Source organism: Octopus sinensis, linkage group LG11, assembly GCF_006345805.1.
Source record: "Octopus sinensis linkage group LG11, ASM634580v1, whole genome shotgun sequence".
Classification (NCBI taxonomy): domain Eukaryota; kingdom Metazoa; phylum Mollusca; class Cephalopoda; order Octopoda; family Octopodidae; genus Octopus; species Octopus sinensis.
In genome coordinates, this window is record NC_043007.1 from 13,227,716 (window position 1) to 13,240,611 (window position 12,896).

Consider the following 12,896-nt stretch of genomic DNA (forward strand, 5'->3'; position numbering starts at 1 on the left):
TCTATCTATCTATCTATCTATCTATCTATCTATCTATCTATCTATCTATCTATCTATTATATATAATATATATATATATATATATATATATATATATAATATATATACCTATCTACCTATCTATTAACTATCTATCTATCTATCTATCTATCTATCTATCTATCTATCTATCTATATATATATAATATATATATATATACCTATCTACCTATCTATTAACTATCTATCTATCCGGTTTATCAGCTGAGTCTATCGTTAATATTGTCACGCCTCCCTCCTTCAAACGGGAAGGAAGAGCTATTTTCATCATCCTTGTGGCTATGGCGAAAGAATGTATCTGGTGGACGCGTCTATCTATCTATCTATCTATCTATCTATCTATCTATCTATCTATCTATCTATCTGTGTGTGTGTGTTTGCATTTGTCCCCTCCACCGTTTAACAATTTCATGTTCATTTGTGTGACTTACCAATTCGGCCAAAACAATCAATAGAATAGGCACCAGACGTAGAAAAAAAAAGCAGTAAGGACTGGGGTCAATTCTTTTGACTAAACCCTTCAAGGCGAGGCGACAGCATGGCTGCAGTCCAATGACTGAAACAAGTAAGTCACAAAATGATGGAGCGTAACGATAATGGGTTAGATTGTATAGCATGAAGTTATGATGTTCGCTTCATTGTTATAAACCCGCACACACAATGGACGTGGACATGCTCAACTGGAACAAGCTGCCAGACGAGATGGTGAAGATGCCGACGACCGCTTTGTTCAAAGTCTCCCTTGACCTCAAGTGGCCTGAACTCTTTACATGAACACCACCCTGTACTTAACTCCATGTCCCCCTACATGGCCTTGCTATTTGCTTTTGAGCCAAAATTAACTAACTAACTAACTAACTAACTAACCCCTCATCAGTCATCGACCAAATATCATCACAGTTTCGACACATATATAATATGTTTATATATATATTATATATATATATATATATATATATATATATATTATATATATATATATATATACTATATATATATAGTCATTTGCCACTGAAATATAAACGAATACGTATAGGGTAGAAATAAAAATAAATAACAGAAAATAAAGAACAGAAATCGCGAATAATTTGCCAGGAATGTTGATGCAGTCTTGTGAAAGTTAGCTTTAAATTCTTCAGTTGTTTCACATTTCGGTTCGCCAATTTCTTGTCTCTTTTTTTTTTTGGTTTCTTTTCGTTGTTTTTTTTTCCCCTTTTTGTTCTTTAATTTTTCTCCTTCTTTTTGCCTCTCTGTCTCCCCTTGTAAAATAAAAAAGAATGGTGATATCTCCAGAAGTGCCCCCACAAAGAAAAGAAGAAAGAAAGAAAGAAAGAAAGAAAGAGAAAGAAAGAAAGAAAAGAACATAGAGTGGTACCAGGAAGAATGTTGTGTAAAAGTGACAGAAAGCTAAAAAAAAAAACAAAAACAGCTGTGGTCTTAATGGTTCTTCATAGCTATACGATGGAATGACGTTCGCATGAGTTGACTGGGAATCAAACTAACACACACACACACACACACACACACACACACACACACACACATACACACACACACAGCGGGTGCGGGGGGGTGTTTGATGGCGTGGGATAACAATACACCAATGGAGTTTTCTGTAAAGAATCGCCTGATTGCGGATGTGCACGGATTATGATATAATCTCCTTAAACGGTTCGACTTTGGATACACGCATGCAAAACCCACATACATACATACATACATACATACATACATAGACACACTTACATACATACATACATACACGCATACATACATACATACATACATACATACACACCTACATACATACATACATACACGTATACATAAATACATTCATACATACATACATACACGCATATATACATACATACATACATACATAAACACATACACATACATACATACATACATACATACATACATACACGCATATATACATACATACATACATACATACATAAACACATACACATACATACATACATACATACATACATACATACATACACGCATATATACATACATACATACATACATACATAAACACATACACATACATACATACATATATACATACATACATACATATATATACATACATACATACATACATTCATACATCACATACATACATACATACATACACGCATACATACATACACACATACATACATACATATATACATACATACACCCATACACACATATATACACCCATACACACATACATACACGCATACATACATACATACATACATACACGCATACATACATACATACATACATGTTTTATGTATGTATGTATGTATGTATGTATGTATGTATGTATGTATGTGGGTTTTGCATTTGTGTGCATGTGTGTGTGGGGGCCGCTGTGGTACGTGTGTACGTTTGAAACAGTGTGTGTTGCCCCGTTCATTCACTAGTGAGTTTTATCTATACTTGCATTAACAGATGCCGTGTGGTTGTGTGCATGTGTGTGAGAGAGAGTGTGAAAGAGAGAGAAAGAGGGAGAGAGAGAGTGCGTGAAAGAGGGAGAGAGAGGGGGAAAGAGAAAGAGAGGTACTTCTGGTGAGGTAGATTTAGTTTTTATCTGTAAAATGTTCTAATTTGATGACTTAAGTAGATATCTGTTGTTTATATAATGTTGTTCTCTTTAAAGTTCTTTGAAATCTTCAGTTTATACTTGTGCAGGCCGAGTAAATACATACATGCATACGTACATACATGCTTACATACATACATACATACATACATACAGACAGACAGACAGACAGACAGACATACATACATACACACATACGTACGTACGTACGTACGTACATACAAACGTACATACAATCGTACATACTGAATATAAATATATTTGTAAATTATTGTGTGTATACATATATATATATGTATATACATATATATATGTGTATATATGTATATACACATATATATACGTATATATATATCTATATATGTATATGTATATATGTATATACATACATGCATACATATTTGCATATATACGTAGAGACCACGCGCACACACACACACACAGATATATATATATATATAATATATATATATATATATATATATGTATAATATATATATATACATACGCGCATACACCACCAATGCGTATATGAATATGTCTATTACAATAAGCCTTTGCACCCAACTTGCTGATAGACAGACATTTTTGGATAGGTAGGTAGGTAAGTATAAAGACAGGCGTTAATTCCAGCTCGCATCAAGAGAAATTAGGTTAGAATCATTAAGGAAAATAAATAACATATAAACAAGTAAAATGCAAAGTATCAAGACCATGTTTCAAATTGGATTGGAACCACTTAGAAACAACTAAGAGGCCGCTCAGTGTTAATGTTGCGTTCCTTGACACTGCTTCTTAAGATCTGACTCAGCCTTAAAATGGTTTGCACTCTGTGCCTGCTCAAAGAAAAGCAAGTAAAGACTTTATTCTCAAGATCTGTTTATCTTGTCTTGTTCCCTGCTTCCTTATTTATTTTTTGCTATTCTCTGCTTAATTTTCGAGCTGACATTTATCCTAAATGAAAGAAGGAGATTCGTCGAGGACGAAGGCGTTGTCACTGCGCTTTGTTAAACTGTTTACGCAACGTGTATATTTGAATACACAAAACACACACACACACACACACAACACACACACACACACACACACACACACACACACACACACCGCACACATACACACACACACATACACACACACTTTTTCTTTATTACATACACACACACACGTAGAGATATCAAGCTAGAGATTTACTCAAGGAGAATACCTATACACGGTAGCTGTAAATACTAAGAGTAGCAGCCCAAAATTTCTATCACTTTTCATCGTATTGTCTTAAAACAAGAGAGTCTTATTGCATTGTATGTGTAAATACGAAGGCGGCGAGCTGGTAAAAACGTTAGCACGGCGGGCGAAATGCGTAGCCGTATTTCGTCTGCCGTTACGTTCTGAGTTCAAATTCCGCCGAGGTCGACTTTGCCTTTCATCCTTTCTGGGTCGATTAAATAAGTACCAGTTACGCACTGGGGTCGATATAATCAACTTAATCCGTTTGTCTGTCCTCTCTATGTTTAGCCCCTTGTGGGTAGTAAAGAAATAGGTATTTCGTCTGCCGCTACGTTCTGAGTTCAAATTCCGCCGAGGTCGACTTTGCCTTTCATTCTTTTCAAGATCGGTAAATTAAGTACCAGTTTCGCACTGGGGTCGATGTAATCGACTTAATACTTTTGTCTTTTCTTGTTTGTCCCCTCTACGTTTAGCCCATTGTAGGCAATAAAGAAATAAGAATCGTTAGCACGCCGGATAAAATGCTTAGCAGCATTTCGTCCGTCTTTAGGTTCTGATTTCAAATTCTCACCGAGATCGACTTCGCCTTTCATCCTTTCGGGGTCGTTAAATTAAGTACCAGTGGAAGACTGAGGTCGATGCAATTGATTAGTCGCCTCCCCCAAAATTTCAGGCCTTGTGCCGCTAATAGAAAGGATTATACACACGCACGCACACACACACGCACACACAACACACACACACACACACACACACACACACACAGAAAGAGAGAAAGAGGCATGTATGATTACTTGCCCGAGGTGCTATCCAGGGCGATCGAACCTGGTACCATGTAAATGCCTAGCGAAATTCTTAATCCCAGCCAAACCCATGCTTATTTCTCCCGAAATGCTCTTATTATCTTAAAGGCAATGTCTACCTTAGCAGCATTCGAACTTGGGACGAGTCTTAATACCACAAGACATTTGATCTAACACAATCACGTTTTTGCCATTATCTCCTTTAACTCTAATTTTGGCAGAGGCCACAATATCTTTTAAAGGGTTGTGACAAATTTAATAGACCTTTAATCCCGCCCCAAGTATTTCATTGGTAAGTGAGGGCGCATGGCCTAGCGGTTAGGACGTTGTACTAACGATCACATTGTCGACATTTCAATTCTTGGACCTGGTACTGAGTTGTGTTATTGCACAAAACACTGCAATCATTTCGCCACCTGACGTGTGGCACACCGAGCACCTGTACAGGTAATGTCGATTTGATGGAAGGAGTTAGCTAATGTGCAGCATGAATATTTGGTCGCTATAAACAAACCATTTGAGCAGCTTGTTCGGCAAAAAATTGCAGAACAGTCTTTCTGGGATTCGAGGGACTGTCGTACATACCCTGGTAAAATGGGAGACAAAGTTAACTATCTGCAGTATTTGAACTCGTATCGTTGAGGAAGATTTAAGCAAGGACAGACAGAAAACAGCAATACTACGGTTGAAAAGATAACGTTACAAGTTCAAATCCCGCACGGCTTATAAAATAGGTGGTTCAGACTCAACATCGGTCCTGAGCCTTGAAAAACCAAAGAGGGGACCATGGCTACGTATCTTCTGAGCCCCTTATTATAAAAATATAAAAAACCTAATTGCCATAAATTTTGTGGGCACCCTCCCCTTCCCGGGAGCCACGAGAGCAGTATTGTTTCATCCTGTCGAATTTCTATCGAAGACCTTATTGTCTTCACTCTTGTTATTCAACATTTTATTTACATTATTTACATTTGACGGATATTTGTCCTCATCTTGTTTGTTGTTAACGCAACGTTTCGGCTGATATACCCTCCAGCCTTCATCAGCCGAAACGTTGTGTTAACAACAAACAAGATGAGGACAAATATCCGTCAAATGTAAATAATGTACATAATTCCTCATCTCTTAAATATAGAACTGAACTTTTTACTTGTTTTTAGTCACCGGGTTGCGGCCATGCTGGAGTACCGATTGAATGGTTTAGATTTAACAAACGGACACTGATTGTCAAGTGGACAAACATGAGGACACACATACATATAGGACGGACTTCCAGATAGTTTTTTTCATCTGCCAAATTCACTCACAAGACATGGCTATAGTGGAAAATACTTGTCCAAGGTGCCGTGTAGTGGGACTGAACCCGAAACCACGTGGTTGCAAAGCGAGCTGCTGAACCACACGGCCATGCTTGCGTCCGTATAAGGTAAGCAATTTAACAATGGTTTTGTATTTATCATCCGAATATGTCCTCTATAGTACTGTTTCCTGTCTGTCTAAGTCTTTTGATGTGGTGAATGTATTCTTTTCTACTCTAGGCACAAGGCCCGAAATTTTGGGTGAGGTGGCCAATCGATTAGATCGACCCCCAGTATGCAACTGGTACTTAATTTATCGAACCCGAAAGGATGAAAGGCAAAGTCGACCTTGACGGAATTTGAACTCAGAACGTGGCGGCAGATGAAATACCTATTTCTTTACTACCCACAAGTGGCTAAACATAGAGAGGACAAACAAGGACAAACAAACGGATTAAGTCGATTATATGGACCCCAGTGCGTAACTGGTACTTATTTAATCGACCCCGAAAGGATGAAAGGCAAAGTCGACTTCGACGGAATTTAAACTCAGAACGTAGCGGCAGACGAAATACATATTTCTTTAATTACCCACAAGAGGCTAAACATGGAGAAGGCAAACGGATTAAGTCGATTATATGGACCCCAGTGCGTAACTGGTACTTAATTTATCGACCTCGAAAGGATGAAAGGCAAAGTCGACCTCGGCGGAATTTGAACTCAGAACGTAACGGCAGACGAAATACCGCTAAGAATTTCGCCCGGCGTGCTAACGCTTCTGCTCTCTCTGCCTTAATGTGGTGAATATATTAACACTGGTTTGTGTTTGTATTCCGAACACGTCCGGGTTGTAATCTGTTTCATGTCTGTCCTCACTCCTTTAATGTGGTGAATATATTAACATCGGTTTGTGTTTACTATCTTAACACGTCCGTCGTTGTTATACTGCTTGCCGTGTCCCCTGTTCTTTTTTTTAGGTGAGTGTCTGTGTGTGTGTGGGGTCGTTTATTATTATTATTATTATTATTATTATTATTATTATTATTATTATTATTATTATTATTATTGTTGTTGTTGTTGTTGTTGTTGGTTGTGGACATTTTAACAACAGCTTGCGTTCACCATCTGAAAATGTTTGTTGATTTAAAAAATATATATACATAGGCGCAGGAGTGGCTGTGTGGTAAGTAGCTTGCTAACCAACCACATGGTTCCGGGTTCAGTCCCACTGCATGGTACCTTGGGCAAGTGTCTTCTACTATAGCCTCGGGCCGACCAATGCCTTGTGAGTGGATTTGGTAGACGGAAACTGAAAGAAGCCTGTCGTATATATGTATATATATATATGTGCATGTGTGTGTATGTGTTTGTCCCCCTAGCATTGCTTGACATCCGATGCTGGTGTGTTTACGTCCCCGTCACTTAGCGATTCGGCAAAAAGAGACCGATAGAATAAGTACTGGGCTTACAAAAAGAATAAGTCCCGGTGTCGATTTGCTCGACTAAAGGCGGTGCTCCAGCATGGCCGCAGTCAAATGACTGAAACAAGTAAAAGAGTAAAGAGTAAGAGTATAGGCGCAGGAGTGGCTGTGTGGTAAGTAGCTTGTTTACCAACCACATGGTTCCGGGTTCAGTCCCACTGCGTGGCACGTTGGGCAAGTGTCTTCTACTATAGCCTCGGGCCAACCAAAGTCTTGTGAGTGGATTTGGTAGACGGAAACTTAAAGAAGCCCGTCGTATATATGTATATATATATATATATATATATATATATATATATATATATATATATATATATATATGTATATATATATATATATATGTATATATATATAATATATATATTATATATATATATAGTATATATATATGTATATATTACATATGTATGTATATATAAATATAATTATATATTATGTATATATATATATGTATCTATATATATATATATATATGTATATATATATATGTATATATATATATATATATTATATGTATATATATATATATATGTATATTATATATGCGTGTTGTGCGTGTATGTTTGTGTGTCTGTTCTTGTCCCCTAGCATTGCTTGACAACCGATGTTGTGTGTTATGTCCCCGTCACCTAGCGATTCGGCAAAAGAGACCGATAGAATAAGTACAAGAATAAGTCCCGGGGTCGAGTTGCTCGATTAAAGGCGGTGCTCCAGCATGGCCGCAGTCAAATGACTGAAACAAGTAAAAGAGAGAAAAGAAAGAGAGATATCTGGAAAACATACGGTTGACAAGTGAGGCGGGGGGGGTTGGATGTGCGATGTGTAACTGGAAGACCGGTTGTTACTTAATGACAGGAAGCTAGTTATCCTTCCGAGAAAATAACCAAATGAAGGAACGATTGTCTATAAAAAAAAAAAAGCCAGGGTTGGGTTGGGTTATGTAGACGTCTTCGAGTTGACAGCGGAATGAGGTGACTCATTTTTCTTGGTTTATTGATAACATCTGCCTTCCGGAGAAGTGAGGTAATCAAATATTATTTTCCCGGTGTCTAAAGCAAGATGTGAGGACTTCTATATGTGTTTCTGTGGCTGAAAAAAAAAAAAAACGGGTATAGGGGTGGGGGTGATTGATGGACTTATAGAGTTTCTATTGATAAACTGGCAATATGATACAATCCCACCCTTGTATTCGAATAAATACTCCGTACAAATGTTTAACATAACAATCTCCAATGACTTCACGTTGAGACTCTTACATTCTTAGCATTTCGCCCCCAACACTGCATCACAAAAGACTGCTGTACGTCTTTCCTGTCCCGGGAAATACTTCAGCCCTCAACAGCTGTTAATTCTTTACATAAAATAAATACGCTGTATACAAGAGCATGACTTGTACACCGGCATCAGTAAACTCTCTCTCTCTCTCTCTCTCTCTCTCTCTCTCTCTCTCTCTCTCTCTCTCTCTCTCACTCCACACACACACACACACACACACACACACAGAAACTCAACCGCGCGCGCTTTGTAAACTGCATCCCAAAACGTTAATCTATTGGTCAGGCATCATTTTCACTGAGCATCACTCTCGACTGGTAAGACGAAACTTCGAACTCACTGTCAATCTTTTCCTGGTGAAAATATAGTGCTCTGCTGAAAATTATTTATTTCTTTATTGCCCACAAGGGGCTAAAAAAAAGAGGGGACAAACAAAGACAGACAAACGGATTAAGTCGATTACATCGACCCCAGTGCGTAACTGGTACTTTATTTAATCGACCCCGAAAGGATGAAAGGTAAAGTCGACCTCGGCGGAATTTGAACTCAGAACGTAGCAGCAGACGAAATACCTATTTCTTTACTACCCACAAGGGGCTAAACATAGAGGGAACAAACAAGGACAGACATAGGTATTAAGTCGATTACATCGACCCCAGTGCGTAACTGGTACTTAATTTATCGACTCCGAAAGGATGAAAGGTAAAGTCGACCTCGGCGGAATTTGAACTCAGAACGTAGCGCCAGACGAAATACGGCTACGCATTTCGCCCGGCGTGCTAACGTTTCTGCCAGCTCGCCGCCCTTAAACGATTATTTCTTCTCTAGGCACAAAGCCTTGAAAATTTTGGTGGGGAAGGGGGCTAGTCGGTTACATCGACCCCAGTGCGTAACAGGTACTTATTTTATCGATCTTGATGGGATGAAAGGCAAAGTCGACTTCGGCAGAATTTGAACTCAGAACGTAGCGGCAGACGGAATGTCGCTAGGCATTTCGCCCGGCGTGCTAACGATTCTGCCAGCTCGCCTCCTCTCTATTGAAAATTATTGATTGGTCCTTCAATGTTTTTTTATAAGAATTTAACAGGAATACAAACATTAATACGTATGCAAAAACGAAAGCAGCAAGTCGGCTGAATCGTTACCGTGCAGTACAAAAATACTTAGCAGCTGTTTTCCTTGACTTCACGTCACGAGTTCAAATATCACCAGGGACGGCTTTTTTATTCACCCTTTAGGTGTCGATAATATATAAGTACGAGCTGGGGATCGATGTCATCGACTTTCCCCTCATCTTAGAATTACCTTCCTTTTGCCAAAATCAGGAAAAAAAAAAAAAATCTGCATTTCATATACTGTTAATACAATTGTCTTCGCTACTCTCAAATGATTTTTTTTCCACAATGCACCCACCACTTTCACCTTATGAAATGAATCATTCGTCGGTGTCGACGATGATCTTGCGAACTGTTCGATCAACAAGTCTACCTCCTCAGTAAATTACAATGTAACTGGCTGAGTATTCCGCATACATGTCTGTTCTTAATGCATTCAGTCGTGCTCAGGCGGAATCAGCGTGACACCATGTGTGACAAGGCTGGCCATTTGAATTACAAGTATAGTACATCGGATCGGCTTCACCTCAGTTTCCGTCTCCCCAACGTCACTCACAGAACTTCAGTTGAGCCGAAGATATAGTAAAATCTCTCTATATATAAAGCTGAAGTTGTCTGTGTGTGGCAGGTTTGGTAGCCTTCAACTAACACTATCTCCTCCGAGACCCTGCGGCGCAAGTTAACCAAAATTGACAGTTTGAAAGAAGAAGGCTTGCTCTTCCTTCCGTAGAAGAAAAAATTCAATCGGACCATGAACCACCAAAAATTATTTACATCAAGAAGGTGCTTTTTTTTTTCTATGAAAATCCCTATTTTTTACGATTTTTTGACTGCTGTGTCACCATTTTTCGGTGTATTTCAACAGAACCAAAATGTTCACTTAAAGAGAATAACAAGCTACATAATGCAAAATTTTTACTTTTCCAAAATCCCATTCTAAAGGGTCGAAACAAACCCGAGTAACGCCGGGCGATACTGCTGGTAATACAAAAAAAAAAAAAAATACTTGCGCATGACGCTACGCTAAAGGATTGAAACCAGAATGACAAGATTGATTACAGAACAAGCTGCTTAACCACACAGCTATTCTTGAATTGTATATGTCTCCTACCTTGGAGTATCTCTTTCTCCAGGCTTTTTACTTAATTCCCTTAACCAAAGTGCTCACATTCACCAGTACACCTGACCTCTCAACAAACACACAGTTTCGGTGACTCGCAAAACAAGCCAAATTACTCATTAATCAAGCGAGGCAAACTTAATTAATCATGTTCCAGTCTTAGCAAACTCAGAGGAAAGGTGGGGAAGGTGACGACAAGCTATGAGTTTTCTACTGGAACTAATAAATAAAATAGTACATACTTTGAATAGTTTGCATTGCTAAAATAGCCCCATACACTCTCACTTTCTCTCTTGCGCTCTCTCTCTCCCTTTCTTACTCTCTCCCCCTACACATATATATATATGTGTGTGTCTGTGTGTGTATGTATATAAACACGAGTAAGCACATAAATGTGAAACAAGGTTAGAAGAAATAGTACTCGAATACCGAAGGTAGAGTAATATGCTTCTTCATTAAAGCTGCAAAAACATTTTAAAAAATGCTACTCAAAGTTTCACGTTCCTGTTCGTCGTACAGTTGCCCGATATATATATATATATATATATATATATATGTGTAGAGAGAGAGAGAGAGAGAGAGAGAGAGAGAGAATCTTGCAAGCATGAAATGGATTCGATCCACCATAGCCAAATTTAAATTAACACTTCAACATTCTGTGACAGCAGTTTTACATTTGCCAGTCTGCCTCAGCTAGGCCGAAATAATGTCTTCACCACTTGACCTTTCTAACCTCTTGTATTTCACCAAAACTAGAATTAAGATAACAAAACCACCAACTAAATCTATTGTTCTCAATGATATGTCTATCCTTCTGGATAGTTATAAAAGCAAGAACTCCATGCAAAAATTAGCTAGTGACTTGGTGACAACTTAGTCGGCTGGTGACAACTCAATAAGTTAATGGGTGACAAACTCGAGTCAGAAACAGCTACCCTCAGTTAGGGAGCAGAACGCTAGAATCATGATCCAAAGCAAGGCAGCTACTAAAGACAGTGGTCAAATGGAGAAATGAAATCTACCCTCAGCAGCTATGATACCCAACTTGCCACACTCTCTCGCTTTCACTAACTCACATTGTCTTCTGTGCACATTACCATATCTTTCTCTGTGGTTTACAAAGTTAGAGAAATCCTTTGGACAGGCGAGAGGTAAAAATGAAAGGACAGATTGCTTAATGTAGTCATAGGTACACAATATTTAAACAAAAAAATTGAAAGTCGGGATGATGGTCACCACTGGAACGGTTTTAATTGCTGATCTGTTTGACCGGGGCTGACCAAAAACTAAATACACAGCAACTAATTCCAGTAATATATTATAAAACACCTTCTTTCTTCTTTCTTTCTTTCTTTCTTTCTTTCTTTCTTTCTTTCTTTCTTTCCTTCTTTCTTTCTTTCTTTCTTTCTTTCTTTTTCTCTCTCGCAGTGTTACTCTGTCGTTCACTCTCTCTCTCTCTTACTCTCTCTTTTTCTCTCTTTCTCTCTCCCTGGTCTTATAAATAACGTCAAAAAACTGACGGTCAGAGTTTTGGCTCCATCACACAGACACGTACACAAACACACACACCCACACGCACGCACACACACCCACACGCACGCACGCACACACAAACACACCCACACGCACACACACACACACCCACACACAGACACGCACACACGCACATGTAGACACACACACATGCACACACACACACAATCACGCACACATATTCACACAGACACTCTCTCTCTCTCTCTCTCACATGCACACACTTAAAGGAGACGAAGAAGAAATGGTGTCACGGAGGCCAACATGGAAGAACTTGGAAGAAAAGAAGTAAAACCGGGCGAGGTTAAGACATCCAATAACAAATAGATAAATAAATAAATAAATAAATACACAAACCCCTAATGGCTAGGATCGAATTACATCGTAGTATCTACAC